Source organism: Macaca thibetana, chromosome 17, assembly GCF_024542745.1.
Source record: "Macaca thibetana thibetana isolate TM-01 chromosome 17, ASM2454274v1, whole genome shotgun sequence".
NCBI classification, from domain to species: domain Eukaryota; kingdom Metazoa; phylum Chordata; class Mammalia; order Primates; family Cercopithecidae; genus Macaca; species Macaca thibetana.
In genome coordinates, this window is record NC_065594.1 from 77,165,465 (window position 1) to 77,193,291 (window position 27,827).

General features: G+C 41.2%; 1 protein-coding gene and 1 long non-coding RNA gene across 9 annotated transcripts in view; one reads left to right on the forward strand and one right to left on the reverse strand.

The window, feature by feature from the left end:
* Positions 1-27,827, forward strand: part of MBNL2 (muscleblind like splicing regulator 2) — a 171,730-nt gene that overhangs the window by 68,160 nt on the left and 75,743 nt on the right. The gene's annotated exons all lie outside the window — the stretch shown is intronic.
* Positions 7,074-27,827, reverse strand: part of LOC126940231 (uncharacterized) — a 134,524-nt gene continuing 113,770 nt past the window's right edge. Inside the window, exon 4 of the long non-coding RNA XR_007720675.1 lies at positions 7,074-7,909. This is a non-coding gene — a long non-coding RNA (uncharacterized LOC126940231). The remainder of the gene's footprint in view (positions 7,910-27,827) is intronic.

Genomic DNA, 27,827 nt, shown 5'->3' on the forward strand with positions numbered 1-27,827 from the left:
AACATTACAAAATTCAAGTGCTTTGTGTCTGTAATTATTTATTTTTATCCCCTTGACCTGACAGAGAGTTATGGTGATGCAAGAAATTTTAATACTCCTCACGTGTTTCCTTGTATTTCTATGATACTATGTTATTCTGAGCTTAGTGTTTCTTGAGTCTCATAGCTTTTTTACGGCTCTGTCTTGTATCAATATGTAATTAACCTTTTTTTCAATATATTCTTTGTTTAAAATTTCTTTTTTCCATAGGTTTTTGGGGAACAGGTGGTGTTCGGTTACACGAGTAAGTTCTTTACTGGTGATTTGTGAGATTTTGGCGCACCCATCACCCGAGCAGTATACATGGAACCCAATTTGTAGTGTTTTCTCCCTTACCCCCTTCCCATCCTTTCCCCCTGAGTTCCCAATTTTCTTCAATTTATTATTTAACATGAATGTACCACTCCTGCTTTTTTTTCTTCATGCTTTCCTGATCTATTTTGTTTCATTCTTTTATTTTCAACTGTATTATATCTTTTTTATCTTGTGTAAGCTTCATTTCATTGAATTTCATTTTTAATCTGAATTAATCTTGAAATCTTGTGTTTCTCTGATATTTATATTATTTTTAGCTTAGTCTCCTGTATCTACCTTCCTTTATTTTCTTTTTTCTCCCACCGTTTCCAGAACCCCTCACCAGTTAATCAATGACTCTGTTCAATATTGTGCCATACTCCCTGCAAGACACATGGAAATGTAACACTCAGTTCTTGTTCTTAGGGATTTTATAAACTAACTAGGAGACAAATAGCCTTGCAAAATTTACAATTAAATACTAAACCATGTGTACTAGTTATTAGCAGAAGAGACTTTTTAAGAAAATGGAAGCGTTAGCTGCAAGAACAACCAAAAAATGTCATAGCAGAGAGCATTATGGGTAGAATTTAGCTAAGTGGGAAGGCAGACCTTCATGTTATTTACCTATATCAGTGGCTGCCAAATGCTATTCCTCTGGGGACTTATGGAGGCACCTGGTCAGTAGGTCTGGGTATGGATCCCAGTATTCTGTATCTTTAGAAGCTCTCCAGTGATTTAGCTGAATGGCCAAATTTAGAAAACATTACTTGAAATAATTATATCACATACTCTGAAACAGTTCTTACACTGTATAAATCTAGTAACTATCCCTGAAGGTCTTACTTAAAGTTTCCATTTGTCATACAATGTTCCAATAAGGCGCAAAGACTATGTTAACTCATAGATTACATTTCCCAAGTCAGGATAAAAAAAGATCCAGCACCTGCCCTACACCCTTTGACTTTTTATTCTTGTGATAATTCTAATTGCAGTGTCCAACTATGCAGAAGCCTTTAAGTCATTAACTTTAACTATATAAGCAAAACAACAACCACCCAGTTTTTAACCACCCAGTTATTGCCAGTTTGAAATATTAGGGTATCATTGTGAGGGGAAAGTAAGCAGTATGTGAAGAAATGGAAATGAATGAACTGGTTGTGTTTACCCTGGAGAAAGAAAGATTTGGAGAAGACATGATAGCCCTCTACAGATGTTCAGAGTTAGCACATTGAAGAGGAAGTAACTTGCTCTGGGTAAAGAACAGGGCCAATGAATGAGATCTGTGAGAAGACACATCTTTGTTCAATGTGAGGAAGAAGATACAAACATGCCTTGAGGGATAAAAGTTTCCATCTCAAGAGCTGCTCAAATAGGTGCACGCTTCAGATTGTCTTTTAAGTTTTTTTTTTTTTCCTATACCAAAGATACTAACAGACAATCCCATGCAGAACTCATTGCTAAAGTGGCCAATCCCAGCTTAGCAATAGAAGTTTTCCCCTGTGCCAGTGTTGAAATATTTGGTTGCCTAGCAACCATTACGTATCTGTGATGCATCGGAAAATCATTAGTTTGTGCCTGAGTTGATGTTGTAGTTCTTAACACCATACTTGGTTCATTTCATTCATGACAAGTATCCCCATTATGGTTTGTTACATATCAAAAGGGTGTTGAGCTGGAACGTGCACAGTGGTAATCTTTATCAAACCCTACCCAGCTGCCCAGCTTAGCCATAATGATCACAATAGAAATAGATGTTTGATCCATGCAGGAGATGACAGGATAGGACGGTGAGAGCACAGTAACAGTTTGGGGACTCATAAAACTGTTAACATACATTTAAATCTAGTAGAGTTCTTGGAGCGATGGTACAAGTTTAATCATGAACTCTTCAACGTTGAAATCCTGTGAATTTTGAATAAGTGACTAATACCAGCATTTAAGGTATAGAACAAAGTTTAAATACATAACATACTTAGGTCATAACTTTGCATTTACAGTCTCCTAGGAAACCAACAAAATATATCTGGGTAGTTTAAAAGTATGATCTCATCTATAGAGAGCTGCTTTATATCATAAGAACCAAAGAACTGTTATTTGTCAAACTTCCATATTAAATATCTGCCAAGATATCTTATTAGGTTTTCTTAGTAATAATGACTCAGTACATAAAATAAACCATGGAACTCTGTCAGATTCTATCCACGCTAAATAATTGAGACACTCATTTCCTCTCCTTTGTTTGATTTCTCCAACCCAAATCATAATGTTACGAAGTGACTGATTTTGATTCATTTCTCTTTCTCTCTGAAATATTTAGAACTGCTTTAGGTAACTTTTTATTAGCCAGTCCAAGACATTTGTACAACAATATAATTAATAGCATTTTTAATGAAAATGATGGCATATTAATTGGTAATTTTTGGATGAGTGTTCTTCCTAATTACTTATTAACCTTTAAATCAGATATACACAAGGGAACAGAACAAGATTCATGTCTTTGAGTATCTGAAAGCTTTTTCAAGGTGCTTTTTATAAAAAGAATCCAGAGAAACTGTTTCCCCCCCTAGAGGGAACTTAAAATTATATCAGGAGCTAAGTGTGGTATGATGCTCAGCACATTAATATGCTACAGAATTTTTCAGTGTAGCTATTCATGGCCCTTCAGTGAATCATCATTAATAGAAGTATGGTTTAATAAGATAGTAAAGAGGATGCCGTCAATTTTTCTTTATCATTTAAATTTGAGCTAGTTGCCAAAAGGTGCTTAAAAGGGAAAAATACTATTATCAGTTGAGATAGTCTATTTGAAGATTTTGACATACATACTAGAAAATGAGGGAGGCTAGACCAACAGAAGATTTCTAGATCTTTGGCTCCAAACATTAAGACTACTTCATGGAGCTGAAGAACATTGTATAGATAAGGTGTGATCAACCTGACTCATTGCCATCATCAACATCAACTAGGTGAAGAGACAGATGTGGATTTTAGAGGACAAAAGTCCAATTTCATTTTCTCAGATAGAAAAGGGCATCCCAGTCCAGGTTCTTGTCTGTGGCCCTGTCCTGGTCTGAGTTTCTGTCTGGCCTTTTTGTCCAAGTGGTACTGCTAAAGGAGGGTTACTATTTGAAAGTCAAAGTTGCTTTTCCACTCCTTCTGCACATTCATTTTCTACTTATGCCTTACCTCAATACCTTTATTCTGTTAACTTTTCTGCTTTCTTCCTCCATCTCTGCCTTCTTTCATTCATGTAATGGGCATTTATTGAGGGCCTAACATACATGAGGTTCTGTCTTTGACATAGAAGGTGCAGCAGTGAAGACAACACTACTGCCTTTAAATTGCTGATAGCAGGAGAGGCATCAAGATGAGTATCAGGCAACTGCCATACAGTATGATAAGTACCAGGAAGGGTCTCCACATGTCCTGGAGTATGGTAAGATCTATGGCATGAGCTCTGGAAACACCTTGCAGGCTTAACCCCAGACCTGAGGTTGGGAATGTCAGAAGAAACATCTCATTAGACTTAACTGGGAGAATTGGGTGGGAATGGGTAAGAGTGGGCACCATGGTCATCTCTGATTCTGCTTTCTCTAACTCCATGAGGCTGCCTATCCTCTCAGCCATTCCCTGCCTGTCTTTCATGTCTCCATCTTCCGTGTTTCTCTGCTAGATCATTATCTGCCAAAACAATATCCCCAGCCAGGACCACCCATCAAACCACTCTGCAACACTAGAAACTAAGATGCTGCTTAAAGACCCTGCTGCATGTTGAGGAAGAGTTGATGAAGGAGTCTGGATATCCATTCTTTTCTATGGTTTGCCTCCCAGTTTCAAGAGGTCCGAATGCAGTTGCAGACCAAGTTTTAACTGTGGCTCTACCTGTCATTCTAAATAAGCAAAGGCTGCCAGAAACAAGATGCAAAGACAAAATACTAAACTATAGCTAGAGCAGCAATGAATAAACAAATAGGCCAACAAACACATAAGCAAGCACATACAGAAAATAAAATATTTCTTGAAAGGAGAGGGAGAACAGACACATAGAAGAAAATGATAATAATAGCTGCCATTTACTGAGTGTATACTACACATTTTGAACTCTGTCAGAGCTCTTCAGTATATTAGATATAATTCTTAAAACAGTCCTGGAAGGCAATTTCTTAAAAACAAAATAAAACTTCTGGAGCCATCTTTGGCACAAAGTAGGAAGGCAGTAACTATTTCTTGAATACCTGAATAAATCTGTCTGTTTGCTTGGTGTCTGTCTTCCCTCTTTCCCTGGAATATAAGCTCCCTCATGGCAGGAACCTTGTTTGCCTTCTGCTGTATCCCAAACACCTAGAATGCAGGCTGGAACATGGGAGGCACTCAATGAGTATGTCTTCTCTAAAAGATAGAAAACCTGAGACTTAACAAGATTCAGTATCTTTTGCAAAATCACACAATAACTGGGAAGATCTGGGACTGGACCCAAGTAAACCCATGCTGTTTTTCCCTTTACATAATGCCTGTCTCACCTTTTCTTTCTCTTCCCCATAATCATTCTGTAGTTATCTCAGGCCTGTTTATATTCCAGATATTCTTCTCTGTCAATAATTCACCAATAAAGTTCTATTTACGGACTCAGTGCAAAAGCATGCATTGGTGAATGAATATTGCACACATAACTATTAGAGTAGGGAATGATGAGGAAGTTTTATTCTTCTGTTTGTGCCAAAAAAGCACTAGAGGAATACATAGGCATTAAGGATTGCTTGTCCCTTGCAGCTGCAGTGGGCCTTCTGCTATGGAGACAGTGCAGTCAAACTCACTGATGCACTACAGCTCATCCTCAGGATCACCTGAGGTCACACGGTCACCTGAAAAGTATAGGCAAGCTGTAATCTCATAGTATAATGATCATAGTGAAGAGAATAGCTTGTAGTGTACCTGGCTGGTTTGGGAGGAAGTCAGAAAGAAAGCAATGGGATGTTAGGAATTGCAGGGTTAGGACTGAAAATTATTGTGCTGGTCTGAAGAACCCACATGACTCAGAATTTCATGAAGCATGAGCATTGATGGTTTCCGTTAGTAGTAGATTCCAGCTACTTTCATTTTTCTAGTTTTTTTCCCCCATTCTTTCTGTATTAATTTCTTCTCTCTATTTTTCCTATTAGCTGAATGAAATTTAAAGTTTTCTAATACTGACAGTGTTTTAGGGAACCATGCACCATCATATTGCATGGTAGTGTGTAAAGGCAACACAAGGTTCCTGCCATCAAGGAGCTTATATTCCAGGGAGAGAGAGAGGAGACAGACACTAAACAAATAAATAGATTTATGGAATATAAATTGATTTAGGCTTTTTGGAGGACGATTTGTAAATATATATTAAATTCTTAAAGGTTCACAACGGTTCAACTCAACCATTCCATTTCTAGATATTTATTCTAGAGAAATACTTGTGCATGTGAACAGTGGCATGTACATGGATGTTCATGTCAGTAGTCTTAATACTTGGTTACATGAACTATGGTTCATTGATACTGTGAAATACTGCATATTTAGAAATGAGGTAGAATTACTGTATCTATCTATCATCTATATCCAAGACATACACACATGACTTGAAAAAATCTTCAAAACATATTACTTAGTAAGAACAAAAAAGCTTGCTATACTGTTTTTTACACTATTATCTTTTACATTTAAAAATTCTAAGAGATATATTCCATAGGTACAAATATAATGTGTCAATCAGGTTGTAGCAGCTAAGCTATAACAAGAGACCCAACAACGATATGGCTTTTAACCATATGGCCTAAACCAGTGAGCAAAAAGCTTACTCCTGTCTCATCACAGGATGTCGGGGGTGTTCTGCAGTCATTCAAGGCCCATATTCCTTCCATATTGTGGTGGTTCTGCCATTCTTCAGGCTCTAGGGCCTTAGAATTGCATAGTCAAGGCTGGGTCACTGATACAGCCAGGTCCCAACCAGCCGTAAAGGAAAGGAGAAAATGTGGGAGAGGCCCATTCACTACCTTAAAAGGTCCCACCTTAGGGACTGCACACATCACTTCCACTCAAAACATACTGGTGAAGACTTTGTCCAACAGCCACCTCTTATAGCAAGGATGGTTGGAAATGGAGGCCCTGGCAAGATGACCATGTACCCAGCCATAGCTCTATGATAGTGAAAGTAACAGAGAATATGTTTTGGTGGACAGCTAAATATCTTCTTCACCATATAGGGCAGCAGCATCCCCAGCGTTTTTGGCATCAGAGACCAATTTCATAGAAGGTGGTGGGGGGATAGTTTGGGGATGAAATTGTTCCACCTCAGATCATCAGGCATTAGAGTCTCATAAGGATTACGTAACCTAGACACCCTGCATGCGCAGTTCACAATAGAGTTCCCACTCCTATGAGAATCTAATGGCTCTGCTGATCTGACAGGAGGTGGAGCTCAGGCGGTAATGCTTGTCAACCTCCTGTCTAACTCAGAATCCGTAATACCTCCATGAAGCCCACTTAACCTCCCAACTGGCCTCTCTTGCAACATTGCCTTTCTCTTCATCTTCTTTTTCACCTTCAGCATCTTTACTCCACTGTACTCTCTTCTATGCTAACCACCATTGATCTGCTTCAAAAATGTGGATGCTCAATCCCTATTGGATTACAAATTTGTAAAGAAGTCAACAAAATTATAATCCAGTAGGGATTATACCTATAACTGGCCTTTTACCCTTGCACAGGGATTTTTTCACTGACTCCTTTACTCACACAAATATATTGGGCATCTATAACAATGATAGATAGATACAGTAGGAAGTTGGAGTGATAAGACAGAATTGTCATTGACACCAGCTGTCCCCTTTGGAAACATTTATTGAATTAGCCAAACAAGACATCTGTGTCAGAATAGATGAGTAACAATGGTGGTTGATGTGCCTGAGTTCGTGGTAAAGCTATTAAGCTAAGTAGGACTTCAGAATGGGAGATGATAACTGGAGGTTCTTTAATGAGATGAGACTGGAATTGCACCCCGAGGCATATGTGATATTTGTCTAGACATAAAGACATTAACATGTACGGTGGGAATGGAGTGAACACTTATTGACTGCCTGCTACAGACTGTGCACTGTGCCAGGCATTTTGCCTGCATTACTCCATTTATCCCTATAACATGTTATTAAAATAGGTACTCTGATATTACAGAGACAGAAAATGAAGCAGCGAGCTTATATTAATACCTCAGGATCCCCAGGCTGGGAAGCAGAAGAGGTGGGATGTATGTTCAGAACTATTTTCTAGGTAGATCTAGATCTGCCTGGTTTCTAATGACTTCACCGTGTCTCGGAGCATTTCAGGCAGGAGGAGAAGCAGGAACATCGTGATGGAAGGGAGCTGAGTGTGGTCCATTGAGGGACAGGGAGGAAGGGAGGAGAGCGGGTTGGGTGGCAGGATGTCATTCCATATGCTTTTAGGTTGAGGTCACCCTGGTGTCTGAGGTGCTCTGGTCCAAGAGAATTGAGTTACTTGCAGGAAGTGCTGTATCATGCTTCACTTGGCATTGAGTTCTCCGCCAGCCCTGGGGGAAAGAAACCCTACAAGTCAGTCCAGCTCCACTGGCCCAATTTAACAAACCAGTTTAGATGCGGGGTTTAGTTAACAGAAAGCACTACCAGCCTATATTAGTTCGTCAATAGCAAATGCTGACTGAGAGTCCTACAACCTTCCTGTCTCGTGAGCATCAGTTGCTTTTGGTGACTTGTGGTCACTAGAACATAGGGCAGACAGGTCTTCCTGGTCCTTGACCTACATGGTCTCAGAGCAGTAAGCTCTACTCTTCTCAGATTTCTTCCAGTTGGACGCTTGCTCAGCTCTTCATGAGGTGACTGTATTCCAGTGTTTTCTCAGAGATCATGTTCTTTAAAAGTCCTTGAGATTTCTGCAGCAATTTCTCAGCACATCCTTGGAGGTGTGTTTCTCTCTGGTCCTGCAACTGTCTCCTCTTGTTTCTGCCCTGTGAAGGCCCTGTCCTCTGGAAAGCTGAAACAAAACTATCTTCCTAACCTATTTCCCCTTCTTTTACTCTCTGACCCAAGCCATAAACAATTCTCAAATGCTTTCTAAAGACCTTTTCTCTAGACTTGGCTCGTTATTTTGATCAGTCAAATGAGAGGAAGAGAATCCCTTTCAATGAGAAAGGCATGGTGGGTAATACTTTTTACAGAGCGTTACCTCTGTATGATGGGGAAACTGAATGCGGAAAGAAATAGTTCGTCCTTTTTTCCAAAGATATTTTGGCTGTGGGGTGTGGTTGGGAGGAGAAAGCCTTGGAACTCTCTGCGTAGGAATATGATAGGAAGGAATGGATGTTTACAATTTGTAATCTGGTCATCTAAAGTGGTAATATGTGCCCAGGACAATGCCAATGCCAAGTTCTTTAAAAGTGTTGTTTCCCTTAATCCTCACAATTAACCCTATGATATTGGGCCCATTTTGTGGATGTGACAGAGTTTGAGTCTGATCATTTCAATCCAAAAACAGTGGGTATAAATATGTTACTAGTGAGGACAGAGAAACTCCCAGGAGGCTGTTGTGGAGTCTGCACTTCAGCTGGGGCCCAGACTCTGTTGGCTCTGGGAACAGAATAGAAAGGAAGGGTGAGGCCATTGACAGGAAAGGCTGGCAGGCAGAGAGTGAAAAGAACAGTGAAGAACGGAGGGAGGGGCACTGACTGAGTGCCCTGCGGCCAAGCATGTTCCAGCGGCTATGCCACCAATCCCTACAATCATGTCACAAAAAAGTTCTTATATTCTCCATTTTGTGGTTGAGGAGAGAGGTTCAGAGATGTGAAATAACTCTACAGTGCCGAAGTGGCAGAGCAGGGATTCGAACTGGGCCCTTTGTGATTTCCAATTCATAGCATTTGTACCTCTCTGTATTCTTCAAATGTGGCTTCAAGCTTCAACCTTGGGCATGAAGAGGAATCACGAAACCTTTCCCAGAAACAGGGAAATCATGTCCCAGGGAAGGACATGTGGGCGGGCTTTGGGATTATGAGTTCCTCGGGAGGTAGCAGGAGTCTTTTGGGGTAGAAATTTCTTAAATGTCTGGGGACAGGAGCTTGCAATGCAGATTTGGACGGCAGAAGTCACAAGGCAAATGCCACCTGCCAAGGGAAAACAGGTGGAGTCGGGAGGGTCCTCGGGGCTGGGCAATGGGTGGGGGTGCCCACAAACAGAAGCCAGGATTAACCACGGGACGAGGAAAAACATGGAGAAGGGACCGTTAGCACCGTAAGAAAATAAGAAGGTGCCAGGGTCAGAGACAATCAAAATGGAGAAAGGCATAGAGTTCGGAATCCAGGCAAACCCCCGCCAGCTAGCTACCGGCTCTCTCAACCATGCAGGCTGCACCAGTGATATTTTGGGTCATGTCAAATTTATTAAGAATATATTACATTCCATTAAATGCTGCGGCCATGAAGGACACTGAAGTGTTTCCTCTCTCAGGCCTCCCTGCTCTGGTGGCAGAATGCCCCATTTTCTCAGGGGCTCCGTCTGATGGATTATTGTTTTCCAATAAAGTATTTGTGGAACATATGCCTCACATAAACCAATAGAAAAATAATAATAACGTAGACCCTCTCTGAACCTTAGAAGAAAGTGTAGGCTTTCATTTAATGAGCTTTGGAGACAACATAGCGATTTCTGATGTCCTGTCAAGTTTGTTAAATTGTGTTTCTACCAGGATTTTACAATGAGCCAGAACAAGCATGTCCCACGGTATAAATTAGGCATAATTGGATATGCACTGACTCTTTCAGTCACTGGATATAATTTAATGCTATAATTGAATAAGTGACACTGTTGTGGCCTGACAAGCCCTCTCCCAAAACTTCTAGCCCACTTTCAGGAAGTAACTGGGGAGGCAGAGTCCATCGTATGACTTGATACCAGTGTTTTCCAAACCTAATCCCACATCTGAAGAAGGGCTCCAACCCATGGCTATTGGTTTATATTTTCAATAGAGGGGACAGGAATTTGCATTTTAAAAAAATTATCTGATTAATTCAATTGGAAAGCCATATTAGAAAACACTGTTTTATGCTATTCAAGGAGAAAAGTCTTTGTCACATATTTTATATACCTAAACTTTGTAGGGATTGACTTGGTGAGGCTTAGCAGGGAAAGTGTTTATTTGATTATTGCCTACACTAACTATTCATATGAGTTTAATTTTCTATTAAAAATATGCACTTACCTTTTTACATATAGGGTCAAAATGTAAAAACTCATTTATTTGCTTTTTTATTTTTAATTTAATGATAATTGCTATTATCCTTTGGCATGCTAGCCAAAATATCTCATATATTCTAACTCCGAACAAGAATATAATGATCTGACAAGTGAAGGATTTAATAGTGGATCATAGTATAAGATCTTTAAAGACCTGGTTTTGGATCCCAGATCTATCATTTATAAGCTAGAAGACCTTATGCAAGTCATTTGCAAAGTGGCAATAATAATAGTAATATCTAGTCTGCTTACCTCATAGAATTGTTATAAAAATCAAGCGACATGATGAAATGACAGAGCTTTGCAAACTATTAAATGCTTACAAACAAAATGCATTATTACATAGAATTACAATAATAAGTTTTATGGTGTTACTTCCATGACAGTCCCTGAGGAGAAAAAGTTGGAGGGATACCAGCTCTGCTTAATTTAGAGAAGCTCTGTTTGACCTTTATACCTTAAAATCTGATTTGTATATTGACCTTCTACATGAGGCTTCATTGGAAATCTGCTGCTTAAAAAACATGATTGAAATCAGTCTTGTGTGTGCTGTGGGGCTTTCTGCCCATATTCTTCCTTCTTTTAATTACCAGCCCACCCTTGATCAAATAAGTGCTAATTACCACCTTCACAGATATTGTAAAAAAGGTAAAATTCCAGTTAGCATCTTGACTTCTTATCAGGAGTTCTGGTTAAATTTTTAGGTTTAGTTGAAAAACAATGGCTAACATATATTTTTTAGATGAATTACTCTTATTTTCAAATTTTCTTTCTACTACCCCTAAGGATAATTAAGAAATTCCTATAATAGGAGAATTTCTATTTACAGTCTACTACTTGGAAATAGGAGTGAAATCTAAGAGGTGCACATGTATCAGATGATATGAGCAAATCTGGAAACGTATCGATCCCCAATGCTCAGCCAATATTAGATTGATGTAATTTTAGATTGACTGCTTAAAAGCCTAAATCATCACTTCAAAATCCCAAATTGGTTGGGTACGGTGGTTCACGCTGGTAATCACAGCACTTTGGGAGGCTAAGGCAGGCTGATCACTTGAGCTCAGGAGTTTGAGACCAGCCTGGGTAACATGGTAAAACCCCATTTCTACAAAAAATACAAAAAATTAGCTGGATATGGTGGCATGCACCTGCAGTTCTAGTTACTCGGGAAGCTGAGATAAGAGAATCCATTACTTGAGCCTGGGAGGTTGAGGCTGCAGTAAGCCATGCTCACACCACTGCACTCCAGCCTGGGCAACAGACCCTGTCTCAAAACAAACAAACAAACCCAAAATCCCAGGATTTTTATATTTTTTTGTCAGAGTCTCATGATGAGTGTCTTCATGAAAAGTTCAAGACATCTGACAGAAAGCTACCCAAGCAATAATTATGTCTAAGAGGAGTAGAACAGGAGGGAAGGGGAAGAGAAGGGATAAAAAAGGGAATAGAACAAATGTGTTCATTCCAACAGATTCTGGTGGGGCTTTCTCTGCCTGGAGGTGTCCTGGCATTTTGTGTGCCCTCACTGAGCAGCTTCCACTGCTAGTCTGCATGTGTTCCCTTTCTCTCCTCACACAGAGGAAAGGTAGAAAAATGAAAACATTTTCTATGACATTAAAAATCATTTCCTCTCCTCTTTCTCCAATGTCCCTAACCAGAAGAACCTAACTTAATAGGATATTTCAGATGACAGAATTGTCCGACCTTCCTCACCACTGCCTCTTAACCCTTGCTCACTGCAGGGCAACCTGGTTGTTGCTCTCAATACTCCACCAACTGCCGTGGATGAAACCACCAGTAACTGTTTAATTGCCACATTCATTGATCATTTTTGCAGCGCTTCATTTTATTTGACCTCTCAGCAGTATTTGACACCGTCGAGTACTCTCACTTTTTCTCGCTTTCTTCAAACCTTCTCATCTTCTTCTTTCCTCTTCTTCAAGGCACATATTTCTGGAGCCTTCCATTACCCTCTGAGAGCAAACTCATGATGGTCACTCCTTGCCATGACTGTTACATAAATGACATCTCTTACATTATATTGCAATGATTTGTAGACATGATGGAGAGGCTGGGATTGGGCCACCAGTGTGACTGCCTGGGACATAAATGGGAAACTCACCCCTTGGTGGTCCTCATTTCATTTTCTCCATCTGAGCAAGAAACAAGCAAATACTTCCAGAAAAACTTGAAGGGCTTCCCAGCACCAGAAAGGGATGAGGAGAATAGGTGTCCTACTTATGAGCTCATTTTTCATGTGGAGGAAACCTGCATGGGAAGTAGACAGCCTTTGGACATTGGTCTCCTGGGGCTCGGTAGAGTCTGGTGTTGTTGCCAGGCAACAAGAACAAGACTCAAGGACTATAAGTTCTTGTCTAGTTGAGAAGAAAATTTGGATGAATTCTCAAAAGGATTTCAGGAATCTGTGGAAACTCTGCCTTGGTTGGATCACTCAGTGTTCGTGAAGTCTCTCTGCATGCCCAGCCCTGTAGACTCTGGATTTTTATCAATATAGCATCTTAGTCCTTATTGTTCAAGGCATGTTCTTGTTATCTCCCTGGTTAAACTGAAAACTTTTCTGAAGGAGAGAAAGAAAGTCTAAATCTGATGGGTTCCATCTCCCAGTATCCAACATAAATAAAACTGTCTTCAATAAAATTGTATTGATTGATTATTGGTTGATGATTGATTATTTGACCTACCATCCTAGTTGGTTGTCATAAATCCTCTCCTTATTTTTCTTGGTGGACACAAGTTTAATGATACTTGTAGAGGCCAACTTTGCCTTTCAACTTTGAACTTCTGTTGATTTTTCCACTGTGTGTGCCAAAGCCTTAAATTGGTTCCAGTTGCTTAAAAGAGATGTATATTTTTCTTCTACACATTTTAAGGAAGAAAAAACTTGAAGCGTATTTTCCCTAGACTCAACCAAAACCAGACAGTTTTTCCAGAAATGTATGAATGAACAACAAAGTCATTACTTTGGAAGCCGACGTGCCATTATATTGGATTTCAGAAAAGTCAAGTAATCCCACATTTCATGTGATTCCAGGTAAAAGAAAAAAATATTTAGTCAGCCACAGGAAGGGAAAAGTAAATTCAAAAGCTCCCTTGCGCAGATTTGTGATACAAAAACTGAAAAATTTAATGTAGCAGCAGTATGACAAATTATATTAGTAAATATGAATTGCTTTTTAGACAAAAGAATATTCATGACAGTTTTGCTGTTTAAAGATAAAATGATCTCTTTCTTCTTCATTGAATCATAAAATCTTGGACCTGGAAGAGACTTTAGAGAATTAAATTATTTTCCACCCAAGTGCCAAGATAGTGACTCCTCTAGGGCACGGATCGTATTTTCTGCTGCCTCTTCAAAATGTCCACAGTGCTGAGTCAAATGCTGTGCACTCAGTTCCCTTAAATAACAGTCAATGATGAGAATGCTGTTCACAGATACAGGGGATAAAAACAAAACTCTTATCCTCACTTTCTGGAATTGCATTTCTCTTTGATAACAACCCATTTTGAGCCATAGAGCTATTATAATAATAGGGATTGCATCCTTGGGATTTTCCTTGTATCACTCATTAAAATGTCATGCAAAGAACCACACTGGTGCTTTTGTTGCTGGACGAGCACTGGCTGGCTGCCACATGCCTGCAGGCCCCAGTTCATGGAGGCCCCACACATTGACCTGCTCATTGAAAACTGTTGCGAGGGCTTTACCTTTATATCACCACAGTACAGTGACTTACAATGATACCAGATCAATACTCCTCTCAGAGTTTGTCTAGGAAGTCCTACCAGCTGTCATGTAAGGGTAATTAACACATCTCTCTCAATTATGCATGCTGGTGGAAGAATTTCAAACATTTGGCTGGATAACAAATCCATCCCCTCTGTTGGAGAAAGGTCATCCCTCTGGCCATCTGGGTATTTACTTTTCTTTAGAAATGAGCTTCATGGAATTTTCTGTTGGAAGGGGAAAATGATGAGGACAAAGGGAATTTCCTGGTAAAAATGATGATGCCCCACTTAACACTGCTCATACCCACACACCAACAATCTTAAATCTTACACCTAATGCTTATTTATTCCACTATGTACTAACCTACATCATGTGTGGCCTTCTCATTATTATGACAAGAGCTGCTTTAGAGGCCCCTGAAGTTTTATGATGATCGATCTGTATAACAGAATATTTCTTTTTCCTCTGATGTGTTCACAAAAGATACAAGTCATTACTTTGGGGAAGTTGAGAAAGAAAAGGCACTGAGAGGCGTGCAAGGATGAGTAAGTTCCTGCTCTTAAGGAAGGTACAGTCTAGCATCAGGGAACACACAAGTGACTGTGACTATGACAATGGTCATAGCCCTTCATTTCTAGCAAGATAAGCAAAAGAAGTCCTGGGAAGGAGGAGACGTTTCTGAGCGGGACTGAGGAGTCATCGTGGAGAAAGGGCATCAGAGCTGGGTCTGTGGGGGTGAAGTAAGAGGGCAGTCTGTGCAGAAAGAGCCCATGAGCATAGGCACAGAGGAAGAAAAGTGTGGGTGTATTTGGAATCTGAGAGTAGCATGGTTGGACTGCAGCATAAAAAACCATGGGGTATGTAGGGAGATAAATAACAACAACACATAGGAACAGGGCTGTGGGGGAGCTTGCACGCCCAAGTGAGGAATTTGGACTTTATTTGGTGAGTGGGGACAATGGAAGACTTTGAGCACGGAAATGAAAAATGTCAAAATGACCTTTGCAATCAAGGGCAGTTGCATCACATCTCCCCCAAAATTCATACGTTGAAGTTCAAACCACTGTTGTTGACTGTAACTTACTTGGAGACAGGCCCTTTACAGGGGTGATCAATTTAAAGTGAGGTCATCAGGGTGTCTTAATCCAATATGACTGGTGTCCTTATTACAAGGGGAAATTTGAACACGGAGATAAGCAAAGAGGGAAGACAGCGTGAAGAGACAGGAAGAAGACAGCCATCCACTGTGAAAAAGAGGGTGCTGGGACAGATCTTTTCCTCGTGGCCCTCAGAAGGAACCAACCCAGCACACACATTGATCTTGGACTTCTGGCCTCCAGAACTGTGAGAGAATAAGGCTCTGTTGTTTGAACCACCCAGCTTGTGGTACTTGGTTATAGCAGCCCAAGCAAACTAACAGCTGGGAATGAAATAATGTGGGCTTTGCAGAGGATGGTAGCAATGGGAAATTCAGGGAAGAAAGAGAGATGAAAACTGTCATAGAGAGAGATGCTTGAGCATGGCTCACGCCATGGGAATTTGAAATTTTAAATTTTTACACTGTTTCAACCCAACACTAAGAGCTAGCTCTTGTTCATTAGTTGGTTTCATTCAAGTTAATACCCAGAGTAGAAATTCTTTTCCTTCATTGAAAGAAAAAATAAGATCGAGAATAGCACAGAGAAGGACTATCTGTAATGGAGTATGGGGCAGGTTATGCAAAAGGTGGAATATTGGTGTTTGAACATTCATTTGAAGAGATTTAACCAAAGTGGAGGCCTAGAAGGGTGGTAAGGACAGAGGACTGTCAGGCAGAGGACTTAGGCCCTGGCAGAAATGTCAAGGTGTAAGGCTCAGCAAATAACCAGCTCCTCATGCTGTCTTCAGGGTGCTGATTGGGCATGCAAAGGCCTGGGTTAGAGTTAGTTCTGGCTCTGACTCCAAAGAGTTCTGTGATCCCAGACAAGTCGTGTTCTCTCTCTAGCTTCAGGGTCTGTACTATAAAAAAAGGGGATTGTCCTGGATCATCTTAGAGATTCCAGTGCCAAGAACATTTTCATGATACGATGCTAATTATGTGAAGTTTTATGTTAGATATAATAAATGCATGTTTGTATATATGTCTGTGTGTATGTGAGATTTACAGCCCTCCTGTTTCTTTTCTTTTTTCTTTTTTCTTTTTTTTTTTTTTCCTGAGACGGAGTCTCCCTCCGTCGCCCAGGCTGGAGTGCAATGGCGTGATCTTGGCTCACTGCAAGCTCCCCATCCCAGGTTCATGCCATTCTCCTGCCTCAGCCTCCTGAGTAGCTGGGACTACAGGTGCCTGCCAACATGCCTAGCTTAATTTTTTGTATTTTTAGTAGATATGGGGTTTCAACGTGTTAGCCAGGATGGTCTCCATCTCCTGACCTCGTGATCTGCCTGCCTCGGCCTCCCAAAGTGTTGGGATTACAGGCGTGAGCCACCGCGCCCGGCCTATAGCCCCTCCTGTTTCTAAAAGGAATTTGAAAGAACTTTTGAAATTCAGCATCTTTTTTTTTTTTTTTTTTTTTTAAGAACAGCTAAGTAGAAAATCAACCTAAAGGAATAGAGAAACATATTACCAGTCACCTGAGATGAACTCTTTATTAGATAGAACTTTAGTTCTGAGTTTCCTGGCAGTTAAGGTAAAAAGAAAAACATGTGCTCATTGTCTGATAAAAATCAATGTAATATGATTAGGTCTTGAGAGAAACATGTAGATATGCTGAGAGCTCAGATAAGATTACATTTGAGAATAGGCAGGTTCAAGATGCATTAAAAGCCACGCAAAAATCCATACTCTTTAATCCAATAATTCCACTTACACTGAGGAAATAAAAAAAAGGGGGAGGAATGACTATGTGTGTGAAAATGCTTGTCACAAAATTATTTATGAAAGTGCAGAACTGTAAGAGCCCGAATGGGAGGTAGAGTTAATTGTGGTGCACTCATTCAAGCAAACACAATGCCGGCATTGTAAACAGTGAGGCTCTCCAGAAGCATAGAAAAGCAAGGTGAGTGATCGGCTCCATAAGAACAATCAGGAGATAAAATTATTTGTTCACCAAGGTTATAACTATATAAAAATATGAAGCTGTCAAAAATGAGTCTTCAAAAATGAGTCTTCAAACATGGTCGTAATTATGGTAGAGTGGTGCTCTTAAGCGTGAATCCCCCCCAACCATGTTTCCCAATGTTTAATGATGTTTACAATTAAATTTAAGCAAACAAGCCAGCTCACACACTTAAGATTTTCATTCTAGCTATGCTTTATGGGATTACATTTTTAATTAAAAGAAAAGAGAAAGATTTCAGACCGCAAAAATAGCAAACTGAAATTGTATTCCTTAGCAAAATCAATTTCTTGAGATAGCGCTGGATTTTTAGAAGGGATTTTTTTCTTAAAAAAAAAAAAAAACATGCGTAGATGTGTGGTGCTCATGCAGAAGTCCTCCTTGTTTGCTTTGAGGTCATGGAAGCTGCCTGAATTAAACATGTGAGGAAATACTGTTAAGGGGCTACAGGTGGGTTAACGTCCAACAGTCCTCTCTCCTTAGCACCCTCCTAAGCCTCCTCTTCCCGTTAAATCTCTTCAAGTGAATGTCCAAACACCAATATTCCTCCTTTTGCATAACCTGCCCCACATTCCGTTACAGATAGTCCTTTTCTGTAGTTATTCTTGATCTTATTTTTTCTTTGAATGAAGGAAAAGAGCGTCTACTCTTGGTGTTAACTTGAATGAAACCAACTGATGACTAAGAACTAGCTCTTAGAGTTCAAACATTGTAAAGTTTTAAAGCTTCAAATCCCCAAGGCATGTGAGAACATTCTAGAAACGATCCTGCAAAGACAATAACTTGAAAAAAAAAAAGATTCGTAGAAGAACAGTGTAGGTGCACATGTCAACAGTTGCTCCAGCCTTTGGCAAAGTGCTTCCGAGTGCATGAAAATCAATCAATGGAATACACTCTGTTAATGGAATAAGGGGACGGAAGACATCATTTCAGTTGATGCATAAAAAGTGTTTGATAAAATCCAATATCCTCTCATGATAAAAACAAAGAAGTTTGTCTTCTACTTGCAGCATTTCTCCCATTTCACCTTCCTTTTTGAGTACTTTTCCTTATTTCATGTTTTTGCACTTGTTTCTCATGAAGTCTATTATTTTCTTTCCATTCTAACGCCCTCTTTTACTGGAGGTAGGTAGGTAATTAAGAAATTACTTCTCACTGAAGTTTTAGTGATTTCAAGATTATTATCATTGCAAAATTCCTGGATCACAAAGAATAGGAAATATCTCCAAGAAATGAGTCTATAATGGCAGCTCTCAAAGACCAGGAAACCCTAGAATGTCTCTTCTTCTCATTGGTCTTCATAACCCATAGTTTGCTCTAACCACAGCCATTGAGTTAGAATTCTAAGTAGCCCACAACTTAGATTCATTTTATTACTTATTATTTACTACTCATAGGTTTTCAAAGAATTAAAATTCCTCGTTTGGCACTGAAAACTTTTCTCTGTGCACCTATATTACTAAGTATGTTTTCACTACCTGTTTATTGGGAACACACCTTACAAAAATTACTATGAATTCAATTAAAAATTATATGTCTGAATCTGCATTTTATTCCTCACAGTAGAGTTTATAACTTTGGAAACTCTCATACATGTACTTACTTTCAAGACACTATTTATTCAGTCTACAAGCAGTGTTTGGTGCTACATGCAACCATGTTCCCTGGTGACAACTTGCATCCATTGGGGTAGCAATGGTCTACAGAGGGAAACACTGAGAAGCACAGAGCAAAATAAATTCTAGAAATTCTTGGGAGGAATTGCACATAGACAAGCCAAAAAGAAGTCAATTCCTCTATGCCTCAGGACCATGAATTGGAAAGTGGGGGCTCCTAGTGGTGCTCCCTAAATTCTAAAGGTCCAACGGCTCTTTGAATCTTTGCCTTTGTCAGGATAAAGGCAGGTCCAAAGTGTTAGCTCTAAATCCTGAAAATAGAATCTAAGCTATCAATTTGCTTATTCTGAAGCAATTTTCAATGGTTTTCCCTGCTGTTCTTTTCCCTGCATCTAACTGCACTCATGCCTTCTCATAACACATAGGACCCACTCCTGCACAGAAGGAACTCGAATTCTAATCAGCCAATTTTTTATTTGTGGGACATCCCATCAAATTTTTAAACAAATATCTTATTGAACAGAAGAGGGAAATGGAATTTGAGGATGATTTGACATTGTGAGATGTAAATGGAGTTGGCAGAAGTTTGACCAGGACTTTTCCCTGCTCTGCTGGAGAGACTGTCCCTCCTCTTGCTGCCCTTCTTGGAGGAGCATTTTCAGCCTGCTGCCTAAACAGCTATTGATGGATAGCCTTCTCCCGGCAGCACTGCTCCAAAAGCTGGTAGCAGACATGGCTGATCTATTCCCAGCTGTCTGGATTTTAAGGCTGAGCTGTAGGCTTCAGGGATAGCCACACACATTCTTTCAAGGTCTGAGGTGGGCACACTGGAAATAATGTGGTTCACTACACCTGGGCTTCTGACATGTAAGCCCGTTATGCTCTCCCAGGCTCTGACCTGCTGTCTGATCACAAGGGCAGTCCTAAATGGAGATCTGTATGAGATCAGCAGTATTTAGCAATTGGGAGTTTGACATAATGCACTTTCTCATAATTTATTAAAGTTGCTAATACATTTAAAAAATATGTGAAGAACATGGAAACCTCTCAGTAATATGGTCTAGTGCATTAACCCTCCATTGATTTTGCATCTCAATCAGAGTAAAAGCCAAAGTCCTTATGATGACCCGTGAGGGTCACCATCTGGTCACCTCACTCTCCTCATCTCTCCAGTCTTAAGTTACTGCTCTTACCCTCACTCACTCTGCTCTAGCCACACTGACCTGGTTGCTATTCCCCGAATATTCTAGGCATGCTCCTGCCTCAGGACCATTGCATTTCCTCTCTCCTCTCCCCAGAAGCCATCAGACCTGCTGCCTGCCCCTTTAACACCTCAAATGGCATCCTCCCTTTGAGATCTTCTTTGTTCATCCCATGAAAACTTGTAAAGTTTTCTGCACACATACTTCCTGTCTCTCTCAGTTGTTTCTGTCCCTAGCACTTATCACCATCATCATATTCACTACCTGTTGTATTTATTGATCTTGTTGAGTGTCTGCATTTACCCATTAAAATGTAAGCTCCATGAAGGCAGGGACTTTTGCCTGTTATGCTCATTGCCTTGTCTCTAGTGCTGAGAACGGTGCTACACAGAGTAGCATACATTAAATATGCACCAAATAAATGAACACTTATTTACCACTCAAATATGCATTGAATGAGTGAATGATTAAAAATTGGTAGTCAATGCTGTCCAAGAACATGAATTTTGGGAGACTCTTGCAATACTATTTTTTCTTCTATTGAGATAATCCGCAGCTCAGGCACTGAGGTCAACAACTCTAATGTTCAAGATCTTCCAAGTAGGAGGGAGGAGGTTGGATAAACAGAGTTTGAGTAAATTTGCCCTTGGCTTTTGAGAGAGCTAAGTGAGAATCCTGGCTTTCCCACCTCCTAGCTCTGTGACCACTGATAAGCTATTCAACTTAGGTCAAGCTGTTCAACTCTGGGCCTTAGCTCACTCAATATGTAAAATGGAATGATATGAAATTCAGGGTTTTATAAGAATCAGGGTTGAAAACATTAGGCATATAGTAATAAACCCTTATTAAAATGAAATGTATTTTCATATATAGAAATAATTTGTATTTGTAGAAGTTTGCTTTTTGATAAAGTAGACAGTCATATACTTATTGACATTTTCATTTTAGGGGACACACTGAATCTATATTTAAAATAGTATTTTTTGTCTTACAGGAAAAAAAAACTCCTATGTATACTTTAATTAAATTATCACATGTATTTCTGTTATTTAAGGATCCTAAAATGAAAACAAATAACTTCCAAAGCATTTAAAATAATTATCAAGGTATATTTGTTCACTCCAGGTCTCATCCCGCAAGGTTTACAAGAGTCTTGGCTTTTGAAATCTGTGTCTTCCAAAAATTCATTTGTTAAGCAAGCACTGAGTACTTGCTCTCTTCCAGGCACCAGGCTCTACATTACTGGCTATTCCCAATAGCAGGAAAGAGCTTCTGCTCATGAGCAACTTACAAGATAGGCTCAAGATGGGATCTGATATCAATACTGATATTGATAATGGTTAATAGCAGGCATTAGGGGTTAAGTGCTGCCCCAGAGGTGCAGATGTTAGAGACATGCAGAGAAGAGAAAAGATGCTTTCTCAAGGAAGCTTGGGGGTGGTTAGAGAGTCATTCATGTGAGGGCAGGTCAGGGGACCAAAACAGAGGAATGGAAACAGCTTGAGCAAACTCATAGAGGAGGAAGGAAGGCATAAATCTTTGGATTTTCCCAACTCCAACTGACCTCGGCATGAAAAGAAAGCAGGACTTGGACTGGAAAGGAAGCTCACTCTCTGGCAATGTGGAAGGCCTTGCTCGTGGGTGAGGGTGTGGAAGGCCTTGCTTGTGGGTGAGGCAGTTGGATGTGATTCAGGAAAGAATGGGGGTTCTCTGAGGGTTCAGTGGAGAGAGATAAACTCATGACCATAACCAAGGGTTTGTTCATGGCTGTCAATTTCTTTCATATGCCAATGACTTCCAAATGTATACTTCTAGACCACACCTCTCTCCTGGACTCAAGATTCCTGAACCCAACAGCCTGCTTGGCACCTCTCTTTCAATGTCTTATAGGTATCTCAAACACTGCTCCTGCTATTTCCCCCACATCTGCTTGAACCATACCTTGTGCATCTCGATTGATGACAAATATCCCCTTCCAGGGGCTCAGACCCAAAACCTTAAACTCATCCTGACTGGTCCCTTTCCCACTTCACATTCAGTGTGTCGGGAAATCCTGTTGGCTCCACCTTCCAAATATACCCAGAGCCCACCACTTCTCACTTCCTCCGCTGCCAGCCACCTGGTCTGAGCCACCATCTTCTTTCCCTGGGTGATGACCACAGCCTAACTGATCTCCTGATGCCACTTCTGGCCCCTTCAGTCCATTCTCACACAGTAGTCAGAGCTATCCTTTTAAAACACCAGTGAGATCACATCACTCCTCCGCTCAAAACTCCCATTTCCTTCAAAGAAGAAAACAAGTTCTTACAATGGCCTACAAGACCCTACCTGGTCAAGCCATGGTTGTTTCTCAGAACTCCTTTCCAGCTTGGCCCTGGCTTATGGAGCCCAGATTCTCCAGCCTCCTGGCTGACCCTCAGATGCACCAGGCATGCGTCCTGCCGAGCCCTTAGTGCTGCTTGTTCTCTCTGCCTGGGATATGCTTCATCTGGATACAAACAGGACAGCTCCCCACCTCCGTGAAGTCTTTGCTGCTGAATTACTTTCTTAGTGGTAATGGCCCTACCTATGTAACTAAAAAGGGCCACCCAACCCACCAGCACTTCCCGTCCTTCTTGCCCACTGGTTCTTCCCCAAAGCCCTCAGCATGTTCTGCTGCGTAACTTGTGTATTATCTTTATTGCTTATTGTCTGTCTCCCCTAACTAGAAGCTAAGTTCCACGTGGACAGGGCTGTTTGTGAGTTTTGTTGTTGATATCCCATGTCCCTGGAACACTGCCTGGCCCAAGGTAGACTTGCAACGTATGTCTGTGGAGTGAATGAAGGGGATAGTGCAGCGGAGGGTATAGGAGATAGAGGTAGAGAAGGCATCTGTTGGCAGCACTGTCACACATCTGATGGCCTGGACCAGCCTGACAATGCCAGTGGGAAGAGAAGGTGGTGGGGGATGCAGGAGACAGGATGGGTATGTATCTAGGGCTAGGTAACTGAATGTGGGAGATGCCAGGCTTTGCGATGGATGATGTATCAATTGCGCTCCAGTCCCGTGTGGTCCTGTAAGTATCACTCTGTTCCAGGGCCAGAGGTCATATGCTTTTGCTACTCAACTGTCTTTGTGGATCACAGAGGCAACCAGGTAAAACTGGGTAAATAAAATGAACAAACTATTGGTCCTGTAAAAATAGCTCAAAACTGTGTACCCTCCCAATGGACCCCACAAAGTATGAAGGTATGACATGCTCAGGACAGTCACGTGTTTCATACTGGGGTCATCTGAAGGAGGTAGACAGTTCCCCCATCCGACTGTCCCTAGGGAAACTTCCCTCCTCTGGGGCTTTAGTCTTTTTCAGTAAGCAAAGCACTGATATGTGTCTGAAGTATGCGTGCAGAACTTTTCAGTGATAGGTTTATATATGCATAATCCTTTTGGCTGTCTGAAATCCAGGTGCCTCATTTGCAGATTCTGAAAGCTTGTGATCTCCCTGTAACAGGGCAGTCCCAGAGGCTGTTAGTGGTGCCTTGTCTTGCCCTAATAAACGGAGATATGATGGCAGTGGCCTACTTTGGTTATTCACTTCAATTACTAGTTTGAAGTATTAAAAGTCAACCGTATTTATAAAATATACTCAATCACTTTAATTGGATTTGGAAAACTGTATGATTTATGAAACATTACATGAATCCTTCTGGCTAATATTAGAATTAAATATTACTTATTACTATGCTTTCTTCCCTTCCATTGATGTGTATATGCATTGCAGATTTATGTATGTAGAGTTTCTCAAAGATAAGAAGAGTTTGCTTTTCATCTTTGTAGCCACTTGGGCCTAGCACAGTACCAGACATAAGGTAGGAATCAATAATTTGTATTCAGAGAGTGTGGTGGTTCTGGAGCTAGGCTGAGCAGGTTCAAGTCTGGATCTTCCTCTTACTAGCTGTGTCACTTTAGACAAGTTATCTAACCGCTCTGTGCCTTGGTTTTGACATTTGCAAAATGGGCATAAAAATAAGACCTACCCAAAAGGCATATTGTGAACACTAAGGAGATCATTCCTGTAAAGCACTTAGCACCATGCTTGGCACATTGTGAAAATTCGGCAAACATAATTAGTTTGTATAACTATACGAATATGTGGAAGAAGTATAGTGATTAAGGACAGTGGCTTTGGAGTCACACTGTCTGGGTTCAAATCCTGGTTCTACATCTTGCTACTTGCACGTCCTAGCACAAGATCATTCATCTCCTCAGGCCTCAGTTCTCTGTCTGTCAAATAGGGATATTAACAGCACCTCCCCCTCTCAAATGTTTGTCTGAGATTTTGCATGTGAAATACTTAGCGTGGTGTCTAGCATGCATCTAAAGAGTATTCAAAAATAATAATAATGGTATTTGACTGCATTCAAAAGCTGTTACCAAGTATTATTACCATATATGTAATCCTTGTTTTAAAAGAAAAAATGAGACTTCATAATAATATATCAATTCAGTTTGTAAATACATTTGACTAGCAGTTTCTGGACGATCCAGAGCTTAAGGATCCAGCCAGCAGTGACAGATGAAGAAGAGCGGGGGTTTGCTGAGGGCAAAGACTTCTTCCACAGTTTACAGGCAGGTCCTGAGAGGAAGAGGAAGTAATGTCATAGCTCACTGTTGGGCTGAATTTGACCAGGAGCGACCCCAGGGTCTGGAGTTAGTTTGGCCCACCAGGCCAAAGAGATGGAGATTTCGATGCTGTGAGCCTGGGTGCGTTGTCTCAAGGTCTCCGCCCTCTCTAGGTACGTACTGGAGAAACACGCAGCAGCAGGAATTCTAAGAAAAATGAGCAGGTATCTACTGAGGGTGGACCACAGTGAGAAAAACCCTGGATGGGGACCCTCAGGAAGGGTGAGCGAGCAACAGCTGCACAGCAGCGGACGCAGGACCCCATCCTACAGGCAGCGTTTTCTGGAGGCAAAGGTGAAAGGCAGAGCTTCACTCCAGTAAGGAGCCTGGAGGGAGGCAGGTTCTCAGACCTTGAACTCGGAGGCAAAAAGAGAAACCTGTGGGACCCTACAGCATAAGACGTGGGACACCCGGTGGGTGTTAGGGCTTGAAACAGAGCAGCTGTCTAGCCATCAAAGCTAGGGCCACGAGTCAGCATCAGCTGGTGCAAAGATTCAGTGTCACTTGAGGATTGGTTCTGGGGACTTGGGCCTCACTGGGGGAATGCTGGCCAGGCGGGAGCTCTGGCAATGACCAAGGGCACTAAAGGCTGGGCCTGATGAGAAGGAATAAATAGGCAGGGCAGTCGTGAGGGTGACAGAAGACTCTGGCTGAACAGAGCAGGCCAGTCCCCTGTCCTCCTCCCTACCGCTGTCCCTCTGTGTGTGAAAGTGCCAGAGAAGATGACCCCACCCACATCACGGGGGAGACTCTGCTGATGCTCATCTATCCACCTTTGTAAAAGCAATTCCAAAATGCTGGCCAAATTCACCCATTTTCTTTGGCTTCCCTCCTGCTAGATTGAATGATTTTCTTTCCCCTCCATGCAATTTTAATATCAAGGACAATTTTTATCAAGTCATTCTCTGTAATCAGAATATAAAAATTATCCCAACATTTCTCTTTGAAAATGGATCTTCAGAGACCCAGTAGCCCTTTATGCATTACTAATGAGTTCTTTAGTGAAACATTTTGTCTTTTACTAAAATAAATCTCTTCTATTAAATCTTCCGTGGGAAAAATCGGATCGCATTTAAGCTGACTAGTTTCACTGGTAGAAAATCATTGTACTTGTTAGGGATTTGGGGGTTGTTATACTTTATTTTTGAGCAAATAGGGAGATCTCGTTACCTAAGATCATGAAAAAAATTAGAATATACATTCACAGAAACAATTCTTAGTGTTAGAGGAAACTAGTGTTTTGCTGGTATAACCGCCAGTCTCAAGACAAAATACATTATCTAACATTTCTTAGAGGTGGCTGTGCTCGCTTCCTAAGGCTGCTATAACCAGTATCATACACTGGAGGGCTTAGAGCAACAGAAATTTATATTCTTACAGTTGTGGAGGCCAGAGGTCCAAAATCCAAGGGTCAACAAAGCTATGCTCCCTCTGAAAGTTCTCTGAAAGAGTCTTTTTTTTTTTTTTTTTTTTTTTTTTGAGGCAGAGTCTCACTCTATCACCTAGGCTGGAGTGCAGTGGCGTGATCTCAACTCACTGCAACCTCTACCTCCCGGGTTCAAGCGATTCTTCTGCCTCAGCCTCCCGAGTACCTGGGACTACAGGCGTGTGTCACCATGCCTGGCTAATTTTTTGTATTTTTGGTAGAGATGGGGTTTCACTGTGTTAGCCAGGTTGGTCTTGATCTCCTGACCTCGTGATTCACCCACCTCAGCCTCCCAAAGTGCTGGAATTACAGGCATGAGCCACCGTGCCCAGCCTGGAAGGGTCTATTTTAGGCCTCTCTCACAGTTCTGATAGCCTCAGCCATTCCTTGGCTTAAAGATGGCCATCTTCGGCTGGGTGGGGTGGCTCATGCCTATAATCCCAGCATGTTGGGAGGCCGAGGCAGGTGGATCACCTGAGATGAAGAGTTCGAGACCAGCCTGCCCAACATTGTAAAGCCCCATCTCTATTAAAGATACAAAAAAATTAGCCGGGCATGGTGGTGGGCTCCTGTAATCCCAGTTACTTGGGAGGCTGAGGCAGGAGAATCGCTTGAACCCAGTAGGCGGAGGTTGCAGTTAGCCGAGATGGCACCACTGCACTCCAGCCTGGGCGACAGGGTAAGACTCTGTCCTAAAAACAAAAACAAAAACAAATACAAAAACAAAAAGCCATCTTTTCCCTGTGTCTCTTTCACATCGTCTTCCCTCTATGCATGGATCTCTGTGACCAAATTTTCTCTGTTTATAAGGACACCAGTCATACTGGATTAAAGTCCATCCTAATGTCTTCTCTCTAACTTGATTACATCTGTCAAGACCCTACCTCCGACTAGGATCCCATGCTGAGATTCTATGGGTTAGGACTTCCACATGCGGGGAGACACAATTCCACACTGTCAACCAGGGCACTCTGGCCTTGTCACGGTATATTTATAATAAGATGGGCTATTCAAAATATTTTACCATAAGTACCTCCCAGGTGGGCAGCAGCCAATCAGAGTGTACCACAGCTAGTCCCGGAAACCCCTGCTGTGTGGGCTTAACTCTTTGATTGCTGGGGTCCAGGAGGAGAAGATGCTGGGACTCTGGAGGAGGGACTGGAGTGGCCAGACAAGCAGGGAAAACACTTGACACTCAACAGGCTTGGGACAGTGTCTGTTTTCTACCATCCACTATCACCTCCCTTGAGTGCATTATCATGCAAGGTCACTCATTCTGTTTTAAAGAAATCTCACATATTGAGCCAAAAATCTGTAACCCCATAGTGTCTCCCATGGACCACTGCAGGCAATGGAGAAGGCATGTGTTTTGGTGAGGGAAGAGCAGAATTCAGCCCTGGTTGACTTTAATAACATGACCTGGAAAGTACCTTAAATCTCTCTGAGCCT